This window comes from Vulpes lagopus, chromosome 10 (genome assembly GCF_018345385.1).
Source record: "Vulpes lagopus strain Blue_001 chromosome 10, ASM1834538v1, whole genome shotgun sequence".
NCBI classification, from domain to species: domain Eukaryota; kingdom Metazoa; phylum Chordata; class Mammalia; order Carnivora; family Canidae; genus Vulpes; species Vulpes lagopus.
The window spans coordinates 70,723,210-70,746,103 of NC_054833.1; the positions used below are offsets into that span (position 1 = coordinate 70,723,210).

At 38.4% G+C, this 22,894-nt stretch overlaps 1 protein-coding gene and 1 pseudogene across 2 annotated transcripts in view; both read right to left on the reverse strand.

Moving 5' to 3' along the window:
• PDE4B (phosphodiesterase 4B) overlaps positions 1–22,894 on the reverse strand; it is a 432,607-nt gene that overhangs the window by 231,872 nt on the left and 177,841 nt on the right. The window lies entirely within an intron of this gene.
• On the reverse strand, positions 13,310–14,698 carry LOC121500059 (annotated as a pseudogene).

The window sequence follows — 22,894 nt, forward strand, 5'->3', positions numbered from 1 at the left end:
GAAAACTGTTCTTTTGGTTTCAACATATTCATTTGGATCTCTATCTCAACTTCGAAAAGATTTCCATCGTTCATGGCAGATTTAGGAGTCTTTCTGCCCGCCCCCCCAGTTTTGTCTATATGATATTTAAGATTACCTACGCTTTTCTCTCCCTGCCTTTTCCCTGTTCCCTTATCTCCCATTAAAGTAAGAGGTAGGCTTTGAGTTCATTGCCCCAGTGGAGGAATCAAGAAAAGCAGAAAGCTTTTAGTATGGTAGATAATGGGAACAGAGAGAGGACTCAAAATCATCTACCAACTCTCTTCAACACTCTCTCTCCCTGAGTTAGGTTCCTGATAATAGAGAGGTCCTGGTCTCTGCTCACTGATAATACCATGAAGAAGGTGGCAAGGCTTGAGAAAAGAGAAGGCTTCTTAGGGCTTCTAGGCGGATAGGATCAGAGGAAGCTTAGGTTAGGATTCCTGAGTCCCAAACATGGCAAGGAAGTAACAGAGGCTGCTATAAGAATAGGGACAGCAGGCTTCTTCTCATGGTCAAGTCAGCCTACAGGTCCAATGACCAGAGACAAGGCTGTCCTACAGTCATACTTGACAGTGAGACCAGGAGTTATGAGTCATCCTTGAGGGTGAGAACCCCAGAAAGACCTGAGCTTGAGTTTTCAACCAGGTTAACTAGAGTAGGTCTCAGAGACAGAAGTTAAGATGTGTTTGCGGAAGTGAAGGAAGTGGTATATTTATTGCATTTCCAAGCTCACATACTGGGATTCATAAAGCAAGCAATAATAATAATATACAGTGGATTTCTTCAGATACCTAAGAGTGATATTCAAAGCTGCCTCTACTGTATAGGAAGTTGGTAGGATCACTTGGGCTTATAATGCTGTGGGGCATTATATTGTGAAGAAAAAGTGAATTGCACCACAGGAGAACAGAGGGAACCTCCCCACTTCTGTATGTGAGTCCTTATCACCCAGCTTCCTCCTGCTCCTACCAAGTTCTTCCTATTCACTTTATTTATTTTTTTTATTTTTTTATTTTTTAAAATTTTTATTTATTTATGATAGTCACACAGAGAGAGAGAGAGAGAGAGAGAGAGAGAGAGAGAGAGAGAGAGAGGCAGAGACACAGGCAGAGGGAGAAGCAGGCTCCATGCACCAGGAGCCCGATGTGGGATTCGGTCCCGGGTCTCCAGGATCACGCCCTGGGCCAAAGGCAGGCGCCAAATCGCTGCGCCACCCTGGGATCCCTTCCTATTCACTTTAAACTAAATCACAAGACTACAATATCTCAGAAGAGATTGCTGGGACCCCTTGCCTTTAATACCTATGCTCTAAGCAAGTAATTTAGAAGCTAGTTGTATCAACTCTTGTATCCAGCAGTTGCCTCAGGGAATAGATTTTCCAAGCATAATATTTTCCAGGACATGCTACTGTTGCCTCTGAGCTGTACCTGAATCTCCCTAGTCCTAAAAAGCCTGTTAAACCAGTTGGATAACCTTAGTCTTCTCTGGTGGTGCTTTATTTTTGAATCACTGCTACGGCAAAGAGCATGAAATACAAATGCACACAGTCCATAAATGTACCATATCATCATAGGCTGCTATCTAAGGTTGCCTAATGTGATCTGGAGACAACACAAACAGTCTGCCTGTGGTATAGGATTTCAAGGCAATGAAAAAAATAGGGGAAAATATGAAAGAAACATTCCTGTCTTACAGACTCAGCAGCTTTTCACTTCTGACTCCCTTTGAAGCTAAATGACCCCGAAAGGATTCTTTCTCTCTTTAAGAAAGGTCAGAGTTTATTTGTAGCCTTTCTAGCACCAACACAAGTAAGAACAGAGAAAAGCCAGCATATTTGCATCACTATTCATTCAGTCCTATACTCTTCATTTGTCTCTATCACAAATACAGAGCTCCCACCCCATGTCAGGCACTGCATGTGAGCCATCCAATCCTAAAGTCCTGCAAACTAAGTCTTACTCCCTTTTACAAACAGGGTGACTGTGACTCAGAGGATAACCTCTAGATAGAAAGAAACAACTGGAATATGAACTGAGATATGTCTGAAATGTGGTCTCTTTAGCACCTGATACTAAGTAATGCTGGAGTGGCTCCTGAATATACCATTTTCCAGGGCCACTCCCAGTTAGAACAATCTTATTAAAAATACACGTAAGGTCATGTTATTTCATTGCTTAAAACACACTAATGAGTTCTTATCATACTCAAAATAAAATGGAAATTCTTTCATGACCTACAACGATCTGGCCCTTGGCTAACTTTAAAGCTACTTTTATACTCTCCCCATCACTTCCTCCACTCCAGCCATCCTATCTTTTTTTCTTCTTTTTCAAAGTTCCTCTCCTTCTTCTTGTAGGGTTCTATGTTCATCTGTTGCCTGAAGGTTCTTTCCACAAGTTCTAAATTGGCTGCCTCACTGTTCAGCTGTCAGCTCACCAAGTGGTGTTATTCACATATTTGGTTATTTACTTGTTGACTATCTGTGTACTTCCAGATACTTCCAGCCCCACTGCTTAGAACAATGTCTGGTAAACATAGGAGTTGCCAAATAGATATTTACTAATGGATTTAAATTTATTACTACTAGAAAAATTAGCAATATTAAATCACCATCCTTTACTGGTTATTAATATATATTTGGCATTCACAAAACATTGAAGGTTTAAAAAACATTGAAGGTTAACATTGCCATGAAGTCTGATTTTTACCATTTTCAAAGGCAACATAAAATAGTGTTTAATATGAATGCTAACTTTCTCTGATATCCACAGTTTCTTCTAGATTCAGAATCTGTTTTCTGTTACCAATAGCTATTTTAAGATGATTTCTCATAAATATTTTAGGTTATTTATAGCTGTTTATTTTGATTGTTCAGTATTTTGTTACATAATACGGGAAAACAATACGGGATCCCTGGGTGGCTCAGTGGTTTAACACCCGCCTTCAGCCCAGGGCGTGATCCTGGAGTCCCGGGATTGAGTCCCACATCGGGCTCCGTGCATGGAGCCTGCTTCTCCCCTGCCTGGGTGTTCAGAAAAGAGTCTCTGAGCCTACAAGATTTGTGTGCAGGAGGTTTGTAAGCCAGTGCTTTTGCAAACATCACATGTCTGAGGAGTGAAGGATAAGGTTTGGACAGAGCAGGGGATCTGTGATGCTGCTCCAACAGAGGCCTCAGCCAAACCTACTGATGCTCTGGAGATGTGGTGGCCCTTCAGTGATGTTCCCAATAGAGATGAGCTATTGAGCCTTCTAAACCCATGTCTATCAGTCACTGAATCCAAGAGAATGTGGGATCCTGGGCAACTCAACTGTCTTTGGTTGAGAGCAGTTCTTGATAGGGAGTCATGAAAAAGCCTTCCACTGCCAACATCTGAGGGCAGATGAAGAGTGAATGCTTAGTCTTTAAGAGGAGTCTGGGTGGTGCCCCTCAGCATCCATTACATGAAGATGATCATATTTCTTTGCCAAATGTCGCAGGTTATCAAATGAGATCATGTGTGTTGAAAGCATCAAGCCTAGTCTCTGACATTTAGGGAGCACTCTATAAAAATTTTCCTCACAAGAATGAATGAAAGAAAAATGAGCAAATGTTTTACTGATGCCACATCTTGTTGTCAGTATCTGCTTTTCCTGTGTGCCACTGTCTGTCATGTAAATCTCTCACAAAAAAACGTGACTATACAGACTAAATCTTTTAGAGAGACTCTATTTGGTCCACTGGGTCTCCAGTTCATAAACAGATCCATTTTCCCACCTTCTTTGATTGAGTTATGGAAAAGAAGTGTGTTGCCTTAGAAGCCACATTTTGGACCTTTGAAGATAAAATGTGGGGGATTTGTAGTATTAGGATTAGGCTGGCTGGAGTCTGATCTTTCACGAAATTTTTTTAAAAAATCACTTCTATTTTTTAGACTCTAGGGCTACCATAGCAAGGTGATATTTTCTAATTATTTCACATTAGCTGGAACATATAAGAGATTTGCAGTAGAAACAAAGCAAATGTAGTATGTAAATCAGGAAAAAGACATATTAGGTGGTTACTGCTTTTACAGAAGAATTCACACTCCTGTTTATGGAATAGTTCCATATTTTAAAGAAATTCTTTCACTAAATATCCTTTTTATACATATTAATTAACAACCATATGAGATAAAAAGACTTCTTTCCCCACTTATAGGAAGGTTTAAGTGACCTGCTTAGTCGCAGAATTTGTAAGGGACAGAGCCATGGCTTCTAATTTTGACTATTATGCCATCTCTCTTTAGCCCCCATAATACCACAATGATTTTGTTTTCCGCTTCAAAATTTTGTCATATTACTATAGAAGTACTTCATTCCATTATCAAAGATTTTGGGGATCCCTGGGTGGCGCAGCGGTTTGGCGCTTGCCTTTGGCCCAGGGCGCGATCCTGGAGACACGGGATCGAATCCCACATCAGGCTCCCGGTGCATGGAGCCTGCTTCTCCCTCCGCCTGTGTCTCTGCCTCTCTCTCTCTCTCTGTGACTATCATAAATAAATAAAAAAAAAAAAAGATTTTGTACTTATTACATCCCAAATCCACACTGCAAGATGAATACCACAGTGTCCCTAAATGCGAGCACGCACATGGGTAAGAGATACAACTATTACAAGAGATATATCAGACTATTACAACTATTACAAGAGATGTATCAGACCGAACAAAGCCTCAGACTTATGTGAGCTGAATCTACTTCCTGCAGTTTCCTTATTTGTTATTCAGTTATTCAATCACTAGAATATGTAAAGCCAGGCTATTTATATGGTTTTCAAATTTCTTAAAAAGAAGCAGTCATTTCCAACTTCAAATAAATGCCAATAAAGAGTGAAGTTCTTTTTCAGCCCTCAGGGTGACAAATACCATCCTTAGAACAGGCTGTTTCTTCTCAAGTGAACATCCTGAATACATGCTATTTAGACTCCAATATAAACATAACTTAATGGTCAGAGGAAAATCACGTTCTCCTGGAATTGTACATTTTATGACCCTAATAAGGTGATGACAATGGATCTCTTGTTAATTTTTTTGAAATCCAATACAATCACAATTACACTAATGCAGGATGATTTTAGAGGGAACAAAAATAAAATAAAGTGTTCCTTTGGAAAAATCTCCAATGAGAGCTATCTTATGACACGGTATCTCCCTGGAGACTGGTTATGGAATTTTCTTGCCGAAAACATTTTATGTGATGAAAATGGAATGCATTTGTTTCCTTGGAAACAAACCCTTTCACCTTTGTTGCACAGAATTTTGAGCAAAGAAAATTTAGTAATTAGACCTAGAATCTACCTATTTTAAACTAGTGGAATTTTCAAACACATGATATTATTAGAAATAATGTGCGATAAAACCCACTTAGCTCACTTATGATCAAACAAATAAACCTTTACATGACTTAGAAGTATGGACATCAGGCATTCTAAACATGGAAATAGAATTACCTATGAACTTTTACACTTGAATACCTTAGAAAATCCCTCAGTTAAAATCATCAGCTGACTAAAATAATCTATTATAATAAAAGCAAATAAAAGCATAAATTGAGTAATAAAAATATTAGAAAGTTTCAAAATGTAAAGTCAATATGTGACTATTGGCCAGTAGTTTCAAGCCAATAATGTCTTCAGGGATAGAAAATATTTTCTATAAGGAAACAGATTCTGTTTTCTTTGCTTATGGAGTGTCTTACTGTCCTATGCTTTTTTACATCCCAAGAATCAACCTCTTGAATACACATAAGAAGTTATGTTTTATTCTTTTCTTTATGCACTGCAGCCCCCTTATCCCCGGTTTCTCTTTCCAAACACAGCTTCAACTACTCAAGGTCAACTGTCCTCCAGAAGTGATGCCAGACGATCAACAGTAGCCTTGAATGCTACATCACCATGCCTACCTCATCACCTCATGTCACCTCGTCATCTCACATCACCACAAAGAAAGGGTCAGTACAGGACAAGATATTCTGAGAAGAAAGACTATGAAGGAATAGCTTTTATTATAGTATATTGTTATAATTGTCCTATTTGATCATTACTTATTCTTGTTAATCTCTTACTGTCCCTAATTTATATATTAGACTTTATCATCACACATGTATATGTAGGGGAAAAAACAGTATATATAGGGTTTGGTATTATGTGTGATTTTAGGCATCCACTGGGGATCTTGGCACTATCTTCTGTGGATAAGGTGGAGACTGCTGTACTCTATAGCATAAATATAGCAAAATATTGGTGGGGCAGGTTAAGACAGGTTAAGACTATTTCTGACATTTCTCAGGCTCAAAGTTACTTTCGTAAAAGAAATCATATAGTTCAATTAAACTCTGTACTTTAACTTGTATACTTCATTTAAACCCTAGAATAAAAATATTACAAAATGCATCCATGGTTTTTTCTGTATCAACATCTTTAATGAATAATTTGGAAAAGCTTTGATCATATTACCCTGTCTTTGAAGTTCAAATCACTTCAAAGAGTCCCTAATGTGTCAAGAGAATTATGTTTTTAATTTTTTTTACTTTGAAATAATTTGAAACTTACAGGAAAGTAGCAGAAATAGAAGAGTATTGCTGTGTATCCTTCACTCTTTGCTCAGTTTCCCTAAAGTTAATCTATTGTATAACCATAGTGCACATACCTCAACTAAGCGATTAATATGGTCTAATACTCTTAACTAAACTGTAGTCTTCATTCATATTTTACCAGTTTTTGCACTACTACTCATTTTTCTGTTCCATGATCCAATCCAGTATCTCACATTACGTTTAGCTTTTAAATTTCTCTATGCATCTTCAATTTATGATGGTTGCTTACTCTTTATCTTCCATGACCTTGATACATTGAAAGAGTAACAGTCAGTAATGTTGTAAAATATCTCTCAGAAGTGATGCACTCTTTGAGTATATCCTGTAAGAGAGTACCTGATTTCAATATATCTATTATCAATCATATTAAACTTGATCATTGGTTGATGTTGAATTTGCTGGGTTTCTCAAACACTATAAAATTATCTTTATCTCTGTAATAAGGATGTTGGTGGTAGATACTTTGAGACTACAGAAATACCTATTCTTTCTCAAACCCAGTAGTTTTAGTGTTCATTGGTGGATCTTGCCTGCAACTCTTACTGCTACGTTCTAAAGGTGACTTTCTGTTTCTCTCATTCCTTCTACATTTATTTTTTTAAATGTTTTATTTATTGGGACACCTGGGTGGCTCAGTGGTTGAGCATCTGCCTTCAGCTCAGGGTATGATCCCAGGATCCTGGGATCAAGTCCTGCATCGGGCTCCCTGCAGGGAGTCTGCTTCTCCTTCTGCCTATGTCTTTGCCTCTCTGTGTGTCTCTCATGAATAAACTAATAAAATCTTTTTAAAAAAAAGATTGATTTATTTATTTGAGAGAGATGTGTGAACAGTGGAAGGGACAGAGGGAGAGGGAGAGAATCTCAAGCCAACTCTCCGCTGAGAGCACAGCCCAACATGGGGCTCCATATCATGACCCTGAGATCATGACCTGAGCCGAAATCAAGAGTCGATGCTGTACTGATTGAGCCACTCAGGTGCCTCTCCTTCTACATTTATTAACTGGAATTATTCTGTAAGGAGGAGTTCTAAGGCAGCCTTTTTTGCTTTTGTTTTTTTCAGTTTGAAAATAATGATCATTTTACCGCTTTGTCTTATGTCTTCTAAAACATTTGTAAGAAAAATAAATAAATAAATAAAAATAAAACATTTGTAAGTTTTAGAAGATCAAAGTTATTATATTAATTAGGTAAGATAGGGATAAAGAAATGTCCTCATGGGCCAAGAAAGTTAAAGTTTAAAAAAGAAAGAAAGGAGGTTCCATAAAGCAAATACTGTAGGGAAAACTACCAGTAATTTATTTGTATTTGATATTAGTAAAAACAGAGTCATATTAGAAAGTTACCAAGTCTTGATTATTCAGTTATGTATTCAATGAATTGCTGACATTTTGCTAGGTGAGGAAGTGACCTTTATTCATGAGCCAACTCAAACATCTCTTGTCAAAACACTTTTCTGACTTACTCTGCAGTGCAATTATTCATTCCTTTTTATTGTCTGTTAGTGGGTATCTCTGATATTTGCTACATTTTTTACTTAAATTATAGATACCCTCTCCTTCTCCCTCTCATCTTTCCCCTCCCCTCTAAGACTGTAAGCTCCATGAAATCAGCCATCTCATCCCAATCACTCTTGTATCTCCATCACTTAACAGAGTATTAATACATATGAGCCTTTAAATTAATGTTTAATAAATCTTGACAGATGTATATATAGATGGATGGGTAAGTCAAAGGGTCTGCCTTCAGGAAACACAATCTAGTGAGGATTTGAACTATTGTAGTCAAAATATGGGGGTAATATATAGAAAGAACCTGGCTCAACTACTGAAAGTGGTCATAACAAAATTATTTTGCCTTTCTGGGTTTTTAGTTTCACCATCAAATCAACAAACTAGATGATTCCTGAAGTCACTTTCAACGGTAATATATTCCATCATTCTAACATCTACTTGGATATTGCCAAAATATGAGCACTCCTTTCAACGTGTCCAATTGAATAAAATGTATAAGCAAGTACATGTGTTCTAACACCAGAATTTTATGTTTTATCTAAATTGCACCAGTGTAAAATTAGATCCTTTTTTCATATTACTGTCAATCTGTTAGCTCTTCAGGACTAACCAAAGAGAATGATCATTTTCCATTTCAAGCTATGGCAAAGCAAGCACATTTTTTGGTGCCTTCCCAGCTCCTCTGGAACTACATTTATGCATTATGCTAGTCCTGCTTCACATATGCTGATGTTGTTAAGTACATCACCTCTCATGGGGTGAATCCATAATTTGAAAAATAAAATTAAATGCACCACAAAGACTTTTTTCCTTATAGAACAGTTTTCTTTAAACTTGCTAATGAAAACAATACCTTATATTTGCTTTGCATTTTATATTTCAAAGGGCTTTCACATTCCTCACCTTGCATAAGGGAAAATTTTTAAAACTTTCTTTCATGAGCTGAATAGAAGTTCTATGTTACTATCATAATTGTGGATATCATTATCATTATTTGCAATGTATTAATGAATGAATATGCTCAAGAACCCTATCAGATGAGGTAGACAGGAAGGGCAAGAATCATTAACCAGGTGTACAAGTTAAATAACAAAGCCACAGACAGAACAAAGGATCTCCCATGATTGATCGTAAGTACCGTGACTTCTGTGTCCTTTAACAGGTATTTTGCTTTTGGCCTAAAGGCAGGCAAAATTTAATAGACTGTATATAAAGACAACTAATTTGTTTTTATTTGATAAATTAACAGTGAGAGGAGGGCACAAGTGTCTGTGATGATTATTTAATTGCACATTCACCAGTTTAAAAGAATCAGCATGACTTTAAAGCCTTTGAAAAAAAGAAGAAAGAGAAAGGATAAGGGAAAAGGAAAGAAGGAGTGGGAGGGATGAGAGGAGTGAGAGGGGGTCCCCTCCCATTCATATCCCACCTCTTCCCTTGAAAACTCAAGTTGAGAAATTATAATACAAATATCTGAAAATGCTGATGAACACAATTGTTTAAGCACGTTACCCAGATACACAAAGGCACTATGGAGGAAGAGCTTTCAAAATGGTGTCAAGAATGTTATATTTGTACAGTTTTTTGTCAAACCTATTAGGATCTCAGTTATCATACCTGTTAGAATTATGGTTATCGAAGACTCTTAAATTGTGCTATTTCCTCTTGTTAGAGTCACTATCCTAACAAAAAAGTACCAGGAATTCATTGTTTGACCTATTTTAAGGAGAATATGCTTACTTGTATATGGAAACATATTAAGCTTTTCAAATGTCAAGGTATGATATGCTGGATATTCCCAAGAAAAGAAAAAAAGATAAATGGTCAAAGCATGGAAAAATCCCTTGATTTCAAAAAATCCTAAAAAAACAAACAAACAAACAAAAAACCACCCAAGACCCCTTCAGCTCTTACATATAAAATATGCCATATCCCAGGTAAGTTTCTTATTTCAATAAGAGAATATAAGACAGTATCTTTAATATGGATAGATTTTCTAAAAGCGATTTAAGGATTATATATGTAAAATTAATCAGCTTGTCAGTCAACCTGCAATAAGTAAGTGTCTTCATTATGTGGAGCTAGGTTGTAAGTTCTACATGTTATTTCATAATAACATTTGTTTACAATATCAAAATATATCTCTTGGGCCTAAAATGAAACATGAAACAGTATGACTTATTTATCTCCATATTTTTTAAAAAGCCCATCTTCAGGGAGGACAATAACAATAAGCAATAATAGCTAATATTAACTGAGTACTTAACATGTGCAAGGCACTGTTCTAAGTTTTCTCCATGTGTTAATGTATGAATACTCTAAAAAGAACCCTATCAAGTGAGTATTATTATCATCACATTTTGTAGATGAGAACACTGAGGATCAAAGAAACTAGATAGCTATGTCAGCATTTTACAACCAGTCAGTAATAGCATCAAGATTATAATGCAGGTCGTCTGACTCCAAAGGACTGACTCTTCACTTCTACTTTAGCTTACACAAGTAGGAAGGGAACAGGAAGGGAGAAAGGAAGAAGAGAGGATGGAAAGAGGGAAAAGAGGAAGTTGGGGGCAGGAAAGGGAAATAGGAAGGGAATATAGAATAGAAATAGAAAAGGCGATAATTATTTAGCTCACATTAAAAATGGCAGACGAGGGATCCCTGGGTGGCGCAGCGGTTTGGCGCCTGCCTTTGGCCCAGGGCGCGATCCTGGAGACCCGGGATCGAATCCCACGTCAGGCTCCCGGTGCATGGAGCCTGCTTCTCCCTCTGCCTGTGTCTCTGCCTCTCTCTCTCTCTCTGTGACTATCATAAATAAATAAAAAAAAATTAAAAAAAAAAAGAAAAAACATGGCAGACGAGCTCTCTCCATGGCCAGTTGTGACACTCAACTTACAGGACATTGAGTATACTTTTGTGAAAGTAAAGAACACTAACACACTGACATTAGACAGTTGGGGGAGGGGGAGTTGCAACAGAAATAAGAATGCTGTATTGTTTCTTTAGAATTGCCTACCAAGAACTGGCTTGAATCATTCTCCATGAAAACTGCTGCTAATTAGGGAACATAAATGGGAATTTTCAACCATGAAACTTAATAGATGCAAACATTAAGTGGCCATTTTTCCCCTTTTAAGCAACAGAAGTTAAAGCACAGCCTTCTTGTCTAATTCTTAGCTATAGCCAAAGAATAAAGGTAGCTTTTTAAAGAGACTGGTATCTCACTGCTGCTTAATCTCTTTAGGCCTGATGTTCAGGTTCATGTCACATTAGATGGTTCCAAATTATCCTCTTTAGTGTATTCCCCATAACCTCCTTTAGTTTCATCAAACTGAACTACTTGTTATTTCTCAAATGACCAGGTGTTTGTCCACCCAAAAGCCCAGTTTTCTTCATGTTGATCACATTCTACATTCTTCCAAGTCCCCACTAAAATGCCTCCCCCAGTACAAAATTTCCCCTGGTGGTCCAAGTTAGAAATGCTCTCTTCTTCCTCTGAATTCTTATCTAACTTTACATTTGTCTTTACACTTTTCATTTTATTCTTGAATCTCTTACATGTATGATTCAGCATCTTACTTCCAGCATAGACTGTAGCTCCCCTGAGGCAGCACCACTATCTGGTCTATCTTTATTGACCTCATGGTACTTAATAGATTGATTTTTAGATAATGGACAAAGAGAATTTTTTTATTTTTTATTTTTTTTTAAATTTTTATTTATTTATGATAGTCACAGAGAGAGAGAGAGAGAGAGGCAGAGACACAGGCAGAGGGAGAAGCAGGCTCCATGCACCGGAAGCCCAACGTGGGATTCGATCCCGGATCTCCAGGATCGCGCCCTGGGCCAAAGGCAGGCGCCAAACCGCTGTGCCACCCAGGGATCCCAAAGAGAATTTTTTTAAAGAAATTTACTTATTTTAGGGCAGCCTGGGTGGCTCAGCGGTTTAGTGCCACCTTCAGCCCAGGCGTGATCCTGGAGACCCGGGATCGAGTCCTGCATCTGGCTCCCTGCATGGAGCCTACTTCTCCCTCTGCCTGTGTCTCTGCCTCTCTGTCTGTCTCTCTGTCTCTCATGAATAAATAAATAAAATCTTTAAAAAAAACACTTATTTTAGAGAGAGAGCATGAGTAGGGGCAGGAGGAGCGGAGCAGGAGTGGGAGGTTATAATCTCAAACAGACTACAGTGAGTATGGAGCTCGATGCAGGGCTCCATCTCAAACCCCAAGACCACGACCTGAGCCCAAACCAGGAGTTGGATGCTCAACGGACTGAGCCACCAAAGCACCCCTGGACAAAGAATTTTAAATGAATATTTGTTTAATTTCTGCAATATACATAGCACTATTGGGCATTCCCCTGTAAATCATTACAGGGCATATACACAGGTATATTTAACATATAGGCATCTACAATGACAAACTAAATTCCGTACTTCTAGAAAAAATAACAAGAAAATAAAGAGTTCTTGTACTAATGTCCATGGAGGCCTAAAATTCAAATGCCTATAGGGATCATGGAGGTAGCATTCATGAGAGCCAGAACAGGGTGTAGGAATCATAAGGAAGATGGAGAAAGTGACAAATGAAAAATGCATACCCCTTCCATTTCATTGGAAGTGAGATGGAATTAGCTTACTACTGTGTGGGAATGCCAGAGTACTGTGCCAGAAATTCAGATTTTTGATGTGAAATCTTATAATTTTTATATCCTTGTAACAAATCATTATGATTATTTTGTGTTTTAAATTTTTTTCAAAGATTTTTATCTATTTATTTATGTTAGAAAGAGAAAGTGCAAAAGGGCCTGGAGGGCCTGAGGGACAGGAAAAGAGAGAATTTCAAGCAGACTCTTGCTGTCTGCTGTGCTGTGCACAGTTTCCGATGCCAGGCTTGATCTCACAACTCTGAAATCATGATCTCAGCAGAAATCAAGAGTCGGACACTTAACTGACTGAGCCCTGCAATTGCCCCTTTGTATTTTTAATCCTTTTTTTTTAATTTCAGACTTTTTTTTCTTCAAATTTATTTATCAGGAGTAACTGAAATAAAAAAGTGTAATTGAGTCCCATCATCATGGAAATGGCTTTAAGAGAAAACTGGTCAGATGAATATTATTGCTTCCCATTTTCAACTAGTATATAGTGGCCATTGATAAATAGACAGCCAGCAGTCTGTCAAGAATGCTCAAGATATGTTATATAATACAACATGCCTGTTCACAGGGGGAGAACTAGGAAATAACTTATGTGAACTTCTTGATTTCATCATACAAGACAAGCACAAAAGCACTACCCATGCCTCTGAGAACATTGGACCATGCCCCCTTGAAAAAGCTTTGGCTCCTTCATCACGGGCAATCTTCCTCCAGCAGTTGAGTGTGCCTGTGTACATGATATCAGTTCCTTTGCACCCTGACTACATTATCATTCGACGGTGAACAGTGTCAAATGGGTAGGAAGTCAACCCAGCCACCACTGTGATGGATTGTGCAATCATCCAGCTGATGAATATGTGAGTATTCTTGGGATCTGGAAACATTCTCTTTGCAGTGTCATAGATACCAAAGTAGGCAGCTCGGTAGATGATAATACCCTGCCCAGACACATTAAAGCCTTGGTACAGGCCCTTAATCCCATCAGACTTCATCTTCTTTATCCATTCATCTTTCAATGCCATTTAGAAACGACAAATACCCACCATTTGCTTCAATGTGGATGGAACTGGAGGGTATTATGCTGAGTGAAATAAGTCAATTGTAGAAGGACTAACATTATATGGTCTCACTAATTTGGGGAATATAAAAAATAGTGAAAGGGAATAAAGGGGAAAGGAGAAAAAATGAGTGAGAAATATCAGAAAGAGAGACAGAACATGAGAGACTCCTAACTCTGGTAAACGAACTAGGGGGGGTGGAAGGGGAGGTGGGCGGGGGGTGGGGGTGACTGGGTGACAGGCACTGAGGGGGGCACTTGATGGGATGAGCACTGGGTGTTATTCTATATGTTAGCAAATTGAACACCAATAAAAAATAAATTTATATAAAAAAAAATCCCATCAGACTTGTAGATCTTAACCAGGCAGTCACCAAGCCCTCTGAATTCTCTTTCAGCTCCAGCTTTGCCCACATCAGCTGCTAGACGGGTTTGGGCAAAATCCAGAGGATACATACAACACAAGGATGTGGCCCCAGCAGTGCCACCTGATGCCAGGTTCTCTGCAAAGTAGCGCCAAAACTGGATTCTCTTGTCCACACCACCCAGGAAGATCTGCTTGTATTTATCTTTAAAGGCGAAGTTGAGAGCCTAGGTGGGAAAGTATCTGATGACTTTGGCCAGGTTACCACGCCAGGACAGGACTCCCTGCTCCTTGGGAATCCGAACCACGCAGTCTATAATGCCCTTGTATTGCTTATCTGCAGTGATTTGCTTGCTGGCATGCTGCACCTGCAGCAGCAGCTTGACCTGCTTGATGGGCGCCACCACCGTCTTAGAGATGGCAGCAGCCACTCCACCCGCCAGGAAGTCCTTGGTGAAGGACACAGTGGCATCTGTCATATTGAAAGGAACTAGACGGGTGCCTGCGGGACTGCGATAGGAACTGGCTGGGACTCCAGGACCCTGGGGCTATATTTTTAATCTTAATAAAACATTGTACAGGCAATAAAACCCATTTGTGTGCTGAATCCAGGCTGGAATCACCAGCTTAAGTTTCAGACCTGAAATTTTCAGGCAGATGTGAAAGAAAGAACAGGGACCAGAGATTTATGACTTTTATGTGAGACACACTTTTCTCTAATTCTTGCCATCACTACTAGGGTTAGGGGAAGATGTATTTGAAGTTAATTTCCCCAGGAGACTGAAGAAGGATGAGATGTCCCCAGTCAGGGCATTCTGGGTGGCTGAAACATAGAAATTTATTGTTTCAGTTGTGGAAACTAGAAACCCAAAATCAAGGTGTTAGTAAGGGGCTTCATTCTGAGGGCCGTGTAGGAGAATCTGTTCTATGCCTCCCTCCTAGCTTCTGATGGCCTCAGATGTTCCTTGGCTTATAAAAGGCATTTTCACTTGCATCTGTGCCCAAATTTCATCCATTCTAATGACCTCATCTTAATCAACTCCAAAGACCCTATTTCCAAATTCAAAAGGTACTAGGAATTAAAACTTCAACACCTTCTGGTAGAACACAGTTCAATCCGTAACAATGATGTTTTTTTTTTTTTAAGTGACTATTAAGGTTAAAGTCTTTTTTTTTTCTTAAGATTTTATTTATTTACTCATGAGACAGAGAGAGAGAGGCAGAGACACAGGCAGAGGGAGAAGCAGGCTCCATGCAGGGAGCCCGATGTGGGAATCGATCCCGGGACTCCAGGATCATGCCCTGGGCTGAAGGCAGGCACTAAACCGCTGCGCCCCCCGGCTGCCCTGTAACAGTGTTATTGTTAACAACCCAGTGCTTCTTGCAGAGTTCTCTCTGCTTCCCGGAAATCCCAGCAGAAAACTATGTTCGGAAGACATAAGGAGGAATTGTGACAGTAATCAGTTAAAGGGCAGCAAACTGGAACACAGTGCAACTCAGTGCAAACTGGAACACAAAACTGCTTTTCTACTTTGTTGAAGAATGCCAGAGACAGTATTATTTCTCCTGAGAAATAAGCAAATATATTTCCTTCCTCCCCATAGTCTGGGGATACAGGTGGCTAAATTTACATGTTGCTAAATGCACAAGCAGCTGTTCTTTGTGTCCCACTCTAGACTAATGGCCTTAAAGGGTCAGATCCTACTTGATTTTACAGGACTAAATGTAACAATTCCTTCTGCATAGAGTGGCACATTAGCTAAAATCACAGTGGAGAACACACTACTGAGCTTTTGCAAATACATGAACTATATGGTAAAGAGGTCAAAGCATCTCCTACAATGAACTCCTGATCCTTCTATTTCCCGATTTTCTCCTCAAACACCTGTGGAATTCAACCACAATAGTAATTATCCAGAATTCAGCTAGGCCACCTAATTGAACACACAGAGATGATGTGTGTCTTGAATTAGACCACTCTGTTTCTCTGAGACCTTTAATGATGTAAAATATTAAAAACCCCAATTCATCTCTCTGGATTAACTGTGCTACTTTTAAAATGAAAAAGCTGAAGAAGGTGGCATATATAAAGATGAAGACGGTGATGTGTATCACATAGAGGAAATGACATTCACTGTTACCATGAGAATTCAGGAAGGCTTTATCGAAACGGTGACATTTGAACAGGTTTTGAAAAAATTGGTGGGGAATTCACCAAGAAACAGAGGGAATGGACCTCCCAGGCAAAGGAAGATAAACGTGTGCAAAAGTAGAGGAGAGGAAAAGTATGGCACATGAGAAACAGGCAAGGAATGGACTGAACTGACTGAACCACCCAGGTGCCTCTGTATCTACTCAATTCTTAAATGCCACCAACTCTAAGAAAACCCACCAATGTAAAAGATGTAATAATAGTTTTGTTGTATTTTCATTAGAAAGAGTACTAACACACTATCTGTACATACCAATTTTCATACACATCCTCTTTTCAGCAATGATTGTATATGAAGAAGAAAAATGTCACAGAATCAAGGAAAAACTAGATGGTCTGAAAATTCCTTCCAGCTCTCATATTTTATAAACTGGTGGGCTACCGGGGTCCCAGAAACTAACTCAGTGCATCAATTGAAAATTGAGCACATACTCCCAATGGATAAAGCTATATGCTGAGTGTTATGGGGGAATACAGAAATAATTTAGAAATAGTGGCTGCCTTGGAAATCTTGAAGAAAATTAGTAAATTCCATGTGTTACTATCATATCTCTTCCAATATGTATACTTAATCTGCTAATTTTTCTGCATTCAAGTACAATCTTATCTCTACCAGTACTAAATGTTACCTTGACAGATACATCATAATTATAGCTTGTGAAGATCTGCACTCCTGAGTTTTCTAAAGAAATGGTTTTAAATCAGTGTTCCAACAGAGTAGTTATTCATAAACACTTGTAAAGAGGGTCAGAAGGAATTTCTCATTAATACTCAAGTACTGGGATCCATGAATTTGTTTTAAGAAGTTAAGAAAATCTCTATACTATTATCAGTTTTTGTTTGTTTTTAATTAATAAAAGCTTTCTTGAGAAGACAAAGAGATGAAATGCAGCTATGTACATAATCTACAACTACTTATCAATGTGGCAACCTACATTCAACAATTTTTCTGAATGTCTGCTTTAATTTATCCATAAGTGACTGTCTTCTTTTCCTCTTTATATGTATATAAAATAATAATAATAAAAATTTAAAAATTCTGATAGTACACAAAGATGAAGATAAGGGGGAGGGGTCTGTCATTGGCACTTCAGAAGAACAAAGCTGGATTGAAGAGGGGTAAATGATGAGGCAGGGCAGAGACAGAGAGACTCAGGCTAATGACATCCTGGAGGCTTCAGCTGAAAAGGGAGTCAGAATGAGGCCTCATCTGGAAAACTGGAAAAACAGTCTAAAGTCTCTACATAGACTTCCAGATATTTATACTTCCATCCCAGTCCTCAGGTAAAAAATTGGAAGAGCCCCTCTAAAGAATTTACTAAACCAGGGCACTTGGGTGATTGAGTGGTTTAGTGTCTGCCTTTGGCTCAGGTCATGATCCTGGGGTCCCTGGAGGAGTCCCACATCAGGCTCCCTGCATGGAGCCTTCTTCTCCCTCTGCCTATGTCTCTGCCTCTCTCTGTGTGTCTCTCATGAATAAGTAAATAAAATCTTAAAAAAAAAAAAAAGAATTTACTAAACCATATGGTGAAACTTCCAAGACATGAGTGGTTGAGGAGTACTACACAATATGCCCAGTTTGATGTCTTGTCCATTCATGCTTGAGTACCCTGAAGCTGGACCTATCCATGCAAACAAAGCTCCAAACCAACTTTTTCATCGATTTATCCCTGAATCTGAATGGACAATCAGGAATCATCAGACATTTGAGGAAAGCCTACAATAAGAAAAAAAGACCCAGATAAAGAAACAGAAAATAGAGATAATTTGACAAAGTTTTCAAAATCTGGGTATGTCCATGCAAGTGAGCATCAACTTTGATGAAGGTCTCACTGGAAAAGTGTAAAAAGCAACTGCTCTTCTAATGTTGGTTCTATCTCTCCAAATTTCCTATCTTCTACACATTGATGAGCATCCTACAGGCTATGCTTCAGGGGCCCTAAAACCCTTGACTAATGCAACCAAGAAAATATTACAGAAACAGAATGTTGTCAATGCTAAAAACTATTAGATAAGATATTATATCTAAAGAAAGGAGAGTTGAGCACAAAATCATAGAAGTACAGGAGTCAGGGAAGTAGATTTGGCAACCTTAAATTAGGGTATCCAGGGGACATTTTCAAAAAGTGTTAAAATATAACCCTGAATCCGTAGGACACCACAATTTGAACAAAAGAGTTTTGTCATTAGTTGTCAAGGCTGGAACATTTTATCAGTGTTTCCTACACCTTAAGCAAAATATGCCAACACTTAACTTCCCTCAGGTCAACCTTCCATAGCAATGATTTGATGACTATGTCTGCCCAGCTAATCAAAAAGGAAGAAGAGATTTTTCAGATAGTGGATGTGCCCAATGGAGATTCCCCATAGTTCCAGGATTCTATGTTCAATACAAGAAACTTTTATGTTTGACTAACATGTTATCAATTTCCTAGGGTCTGATGAACTCCTAGGTGGGGTTAGAATCAAATTTTGGACCTTAACTCTTGATGAATTCATAAAATCATTGCCATTCTGGATTATCTGGCTAGGTAGCTAGGTTGCTCCTTGCCTGGCAAGAACCCTCTATATTTAATATTTATTTTCTTACCAACTTTGACTTCACATTAGGATTATCTGGGGAGCTGTTAAAAAATTGTGATGTCTGGCCCAACTCCAGATGTTTAGATTCATTTGGTCTGTGAAGGGACCTGCGCATTTATATTTTTTAAGGATTCTCCAGGTGATCCAAAAGTAGACAAGAGAAGGGAACCATTGTTTTGAGGTGAATCATTGCAGATCAGGAGTTCAAAATAATACTGGGCACCAACAAGTCTGTATGAATTGCATCATCCATTTTAAGTATCAATATTATCTTACTAAAGTTTGCTATATCCATTTCTGCTCCATGATCGGACAATTTCAACAGGGGGAAATTATGGGAGACAGACTGTTAATTAACAAATAAAATCTTTCTTGAGGGCAGCTCCCGTGGCCCAGCAGTTTAGCGCCGGCTTCGGCCCAGGGCGTGATCCTGGAGACCCGGGATCGAGTCCCATGTCAGGCTCCCTGCATGGAGCTTGCTTCTCCCTCTGCCTGTGTCTCTCCCTTTCTCTTTCTCTCTCTCCCTCTCTCTCTCTCTCTTTGTGTCTGTCATGAATAAATAAATAAAAGCTTTAAAAAAATACTTTCTTGATGCCTGAAAGTTCTCAAGAATAAATTAAACCACAAACTCCCTAACCTTGAAAGGCTTTGAGATTAAACAGGTATTTTAACAGATATTTTCTGTGGGCTATTATACTCAAGGACATTAAAAAATGAGTTAGACATTGTCTTTGTTTGCAGGGAGTTTTTAATCTAAGTTTCTTTCTCAATCTAAGCTTGTATAATTTTACACATCAATTATTTTATTCTTATTAGACTAATAATAGAACTCAGAACCAGGTATTATTAGTTCTGCCTTTTCCTGGTTTTCACTTTCATTTAAAAATCTTATTTTATGCTGTATCTACATTTTACTGGCTTTAAAACCTCAGGGAACGTAAATACTATAAACCTTAGAAAGGGTTCCTAAAAGTGAAAGTACTTACCCTCAAAAGATTCTTGCAAGAATTAAATAAATTTGGCATAAAATGTACTTAGCCCAGTGCCTAACACAAAGTGCTTAATAAATGTTTATTACTATCTATCAACTCTCAAAACAATATGTTCAGTGCATAAGTTACTCTTTTCTTCCCTCTATTATTAGAGTTTAAAGAAACTGAGATAATTTTTAAGAATTCTTCTAATGCACTGACAAGAATTCGATTGATAGTGCATGTAGTGAATACATTTTTTTTGTATTTTTTTAAAGAAATATGAAGGGGAAGAAACACTTAACAAATGGGATTAGGCTCATTGTTAACTTAGTTACAAGTGCTGTCTAGACAGACATCCAATGTTTCATTTTCTTCATGTTTGGGCTCTTCATTCTCTTAGAGCAGCTCTATAATCCAACGATTAGAATTATTTTATTATGGACTAGCACAGTGAATGTAAAACACATATATGAAAATAACAGGATCTTATATTAGGAAATAATTACAACATAGAGCAGGAATAACAATTTTGTATTCACTTGTCCTGATGAAACCTATTTTTGTTTTAGAAACCATTAGAAATTTTCCAACTCTGCAAAATAATGTAAGTAGATGTTTTCCCCCACAAAACGCTAAAGTAAAATTTTAATGGCAATTATAATTGTAAATTGATCACAAGCTTTCAAATATCAAATGCAAATAAAGCAGCTCAAAGCATAGGACATCTGGAGCAACACAGCAATGCAACCTCAAGGTTTTTTTTCTTCAGTGCAAAATGTTCTGGTTGGGTAAACAGATTAACCTTTTTGCATGCTATTCACACATCTGACTCAAATCCACGGGGAAAAGCACCTTTGAGTGCTTGAGAATTCAAAATGAGAATCCCAATTTCGGTTCAAAAACTTAACACCAAGGGAGAAGAGGAACAAAAAAGAAATTTGGCCACTTCAGATGCTGTCACCAATTACTTGAGACAAAGCACAAGACAATTTGATTGCTTGGGGGCGGCACTAGATTTGGAAGACCTAGTTTTCAGCTTCTTTCTGCTATGCACTTTCTGTCTTATGTCGGGAAAGTCACCACATTTCTATGAGTCCCTGTTTCCTCCTTTGTAAAGTGGGGAGAACACCACCTCCCTCATAGAGGTACAATGGAAATTTGCTGATTAATGGGGATGAAGCTCTTGGTAAACTGAAAAACACTTCAAAATGATTACATACCATAAAGTGTGGATGCATTAATGCTAGAAGGATAGGAGGAAAACACACACAACAGCAGAGACAAAGAGAAATTGCATAATAACAGCCAGCATACATGACAGAGGCAGGGCACATGGAGGTGCTGTCCTCTCCATCTTGTTTATGACTGTCATCTTGGCTGTGGTGACTAGGAGACAGGTATGACAGCGTACGTAAGCCATCTGGCTCACGGTAGACATCCAGTCAGTCTTTGCTTATCCACTTGCAAGCACTAATGAATTACTTATTTTTGCTATCTATGTTTATATGGTTATTTAATTAGTGCAATAGTCACCAAAGCCCCATTTGGGGGTAAAAAGATATAATTCTGCCCTCATTAAGGTTTCTAGTGAGACAGACATTCAATAAACAATTTCTCCAAACAGATCATTATTAATTGTAATAAATGCTCTGAATAAAAAGTACTAAAAGGAAGCCACACAAGAACATCCAACTTGGAAGAGTTTGGGATGATTTCTACCTCTCTATTACTACTTGGAGTTTTCAAGTATGTTTCCCTTTTCTCTCAAATAAATTTAGCCTCCTATGTGTATGTATATATGACTTCCATACATATATAAGTATATGTATATGAGTGCATGCACACATACTAAGTATGGATCTTAATGAACACATGACTTATTGATCCACTATTGGTGAGAAAGCTGAAATCAAGTAGGGAACAGTACCCTTCATCCCTAAGCCTCATTCTATAAACAATCATACCTACAAACATTTCTGTGACATAAACGACGGCCCAGACAATAATGAGTGTGGCTAATCAACATCTGTCAGACAGCGACAATTATACTCACTTGGGACTGAAAAGGCAAAGAAATATGATTTAAGATCATGTTTTGAAACACCTTAGTGGCAATAGAAAAAAATCAGCTATAATTAAAAAAAAAAGAAAAGAACAAAGCAACTCACTATGATAGATGTTCCAGCAACTGCTTCTTATGTTTGCCAGTTCCAATGTGCTGGATAGCCTCTGCTTTCTCCCTGTACAGGCATTCCCCACCTTCTCCCCTCCCCTTACCTTCCCCTTCGTGCTACAAAGGCTCCCCTGATGAATGAAGTCACTTGGCTCTCTTGCCCCAGCTTCTGTTTGTGGTTCAGCCAATGGAGAGTAGAAGCAGGTTGGGAGAGGCATTGATTCTAAGAGGTCACCATGGACCAAATGGCAGGACTATCATCTCCTTGGATACCTCACATGTAACAGGCTCCCTCCCCTCTCTCTTGAGGCTTAAGGACAGTAAAAGCACCACTGTTTCTAACCTGGGCAACTGAACTGCCCTTGGTGGCTTCCTTTATATACCCTTGTAAATAAATCTTTCTATAAATCCTCTCAAATTATCTTAATTCAGGAATGCAATTTCTTTCCTACATTCCTATATTCCTATGAATAGATAAATATCCATGGAATTTGAGATTAGAGAATAATTCACATATATTAGTAAACCACTTCAGTTTTTAGGTGAAGAGGGAAAGTTGCTTGCTCAGAGTGAAAAAATTAGTGGCAAAACCAGTACCTGAGGGTCTTTATCAACTAAGACAAAGCTATATGGCAGTGGTTCTCAGAGTGTACACCCTAGGCCAACAGCTACAGCAGGCAATGAATGGGAAAGCAAATTCTCAGGCCCTACTCTAAACCTACTGAATCAGAAA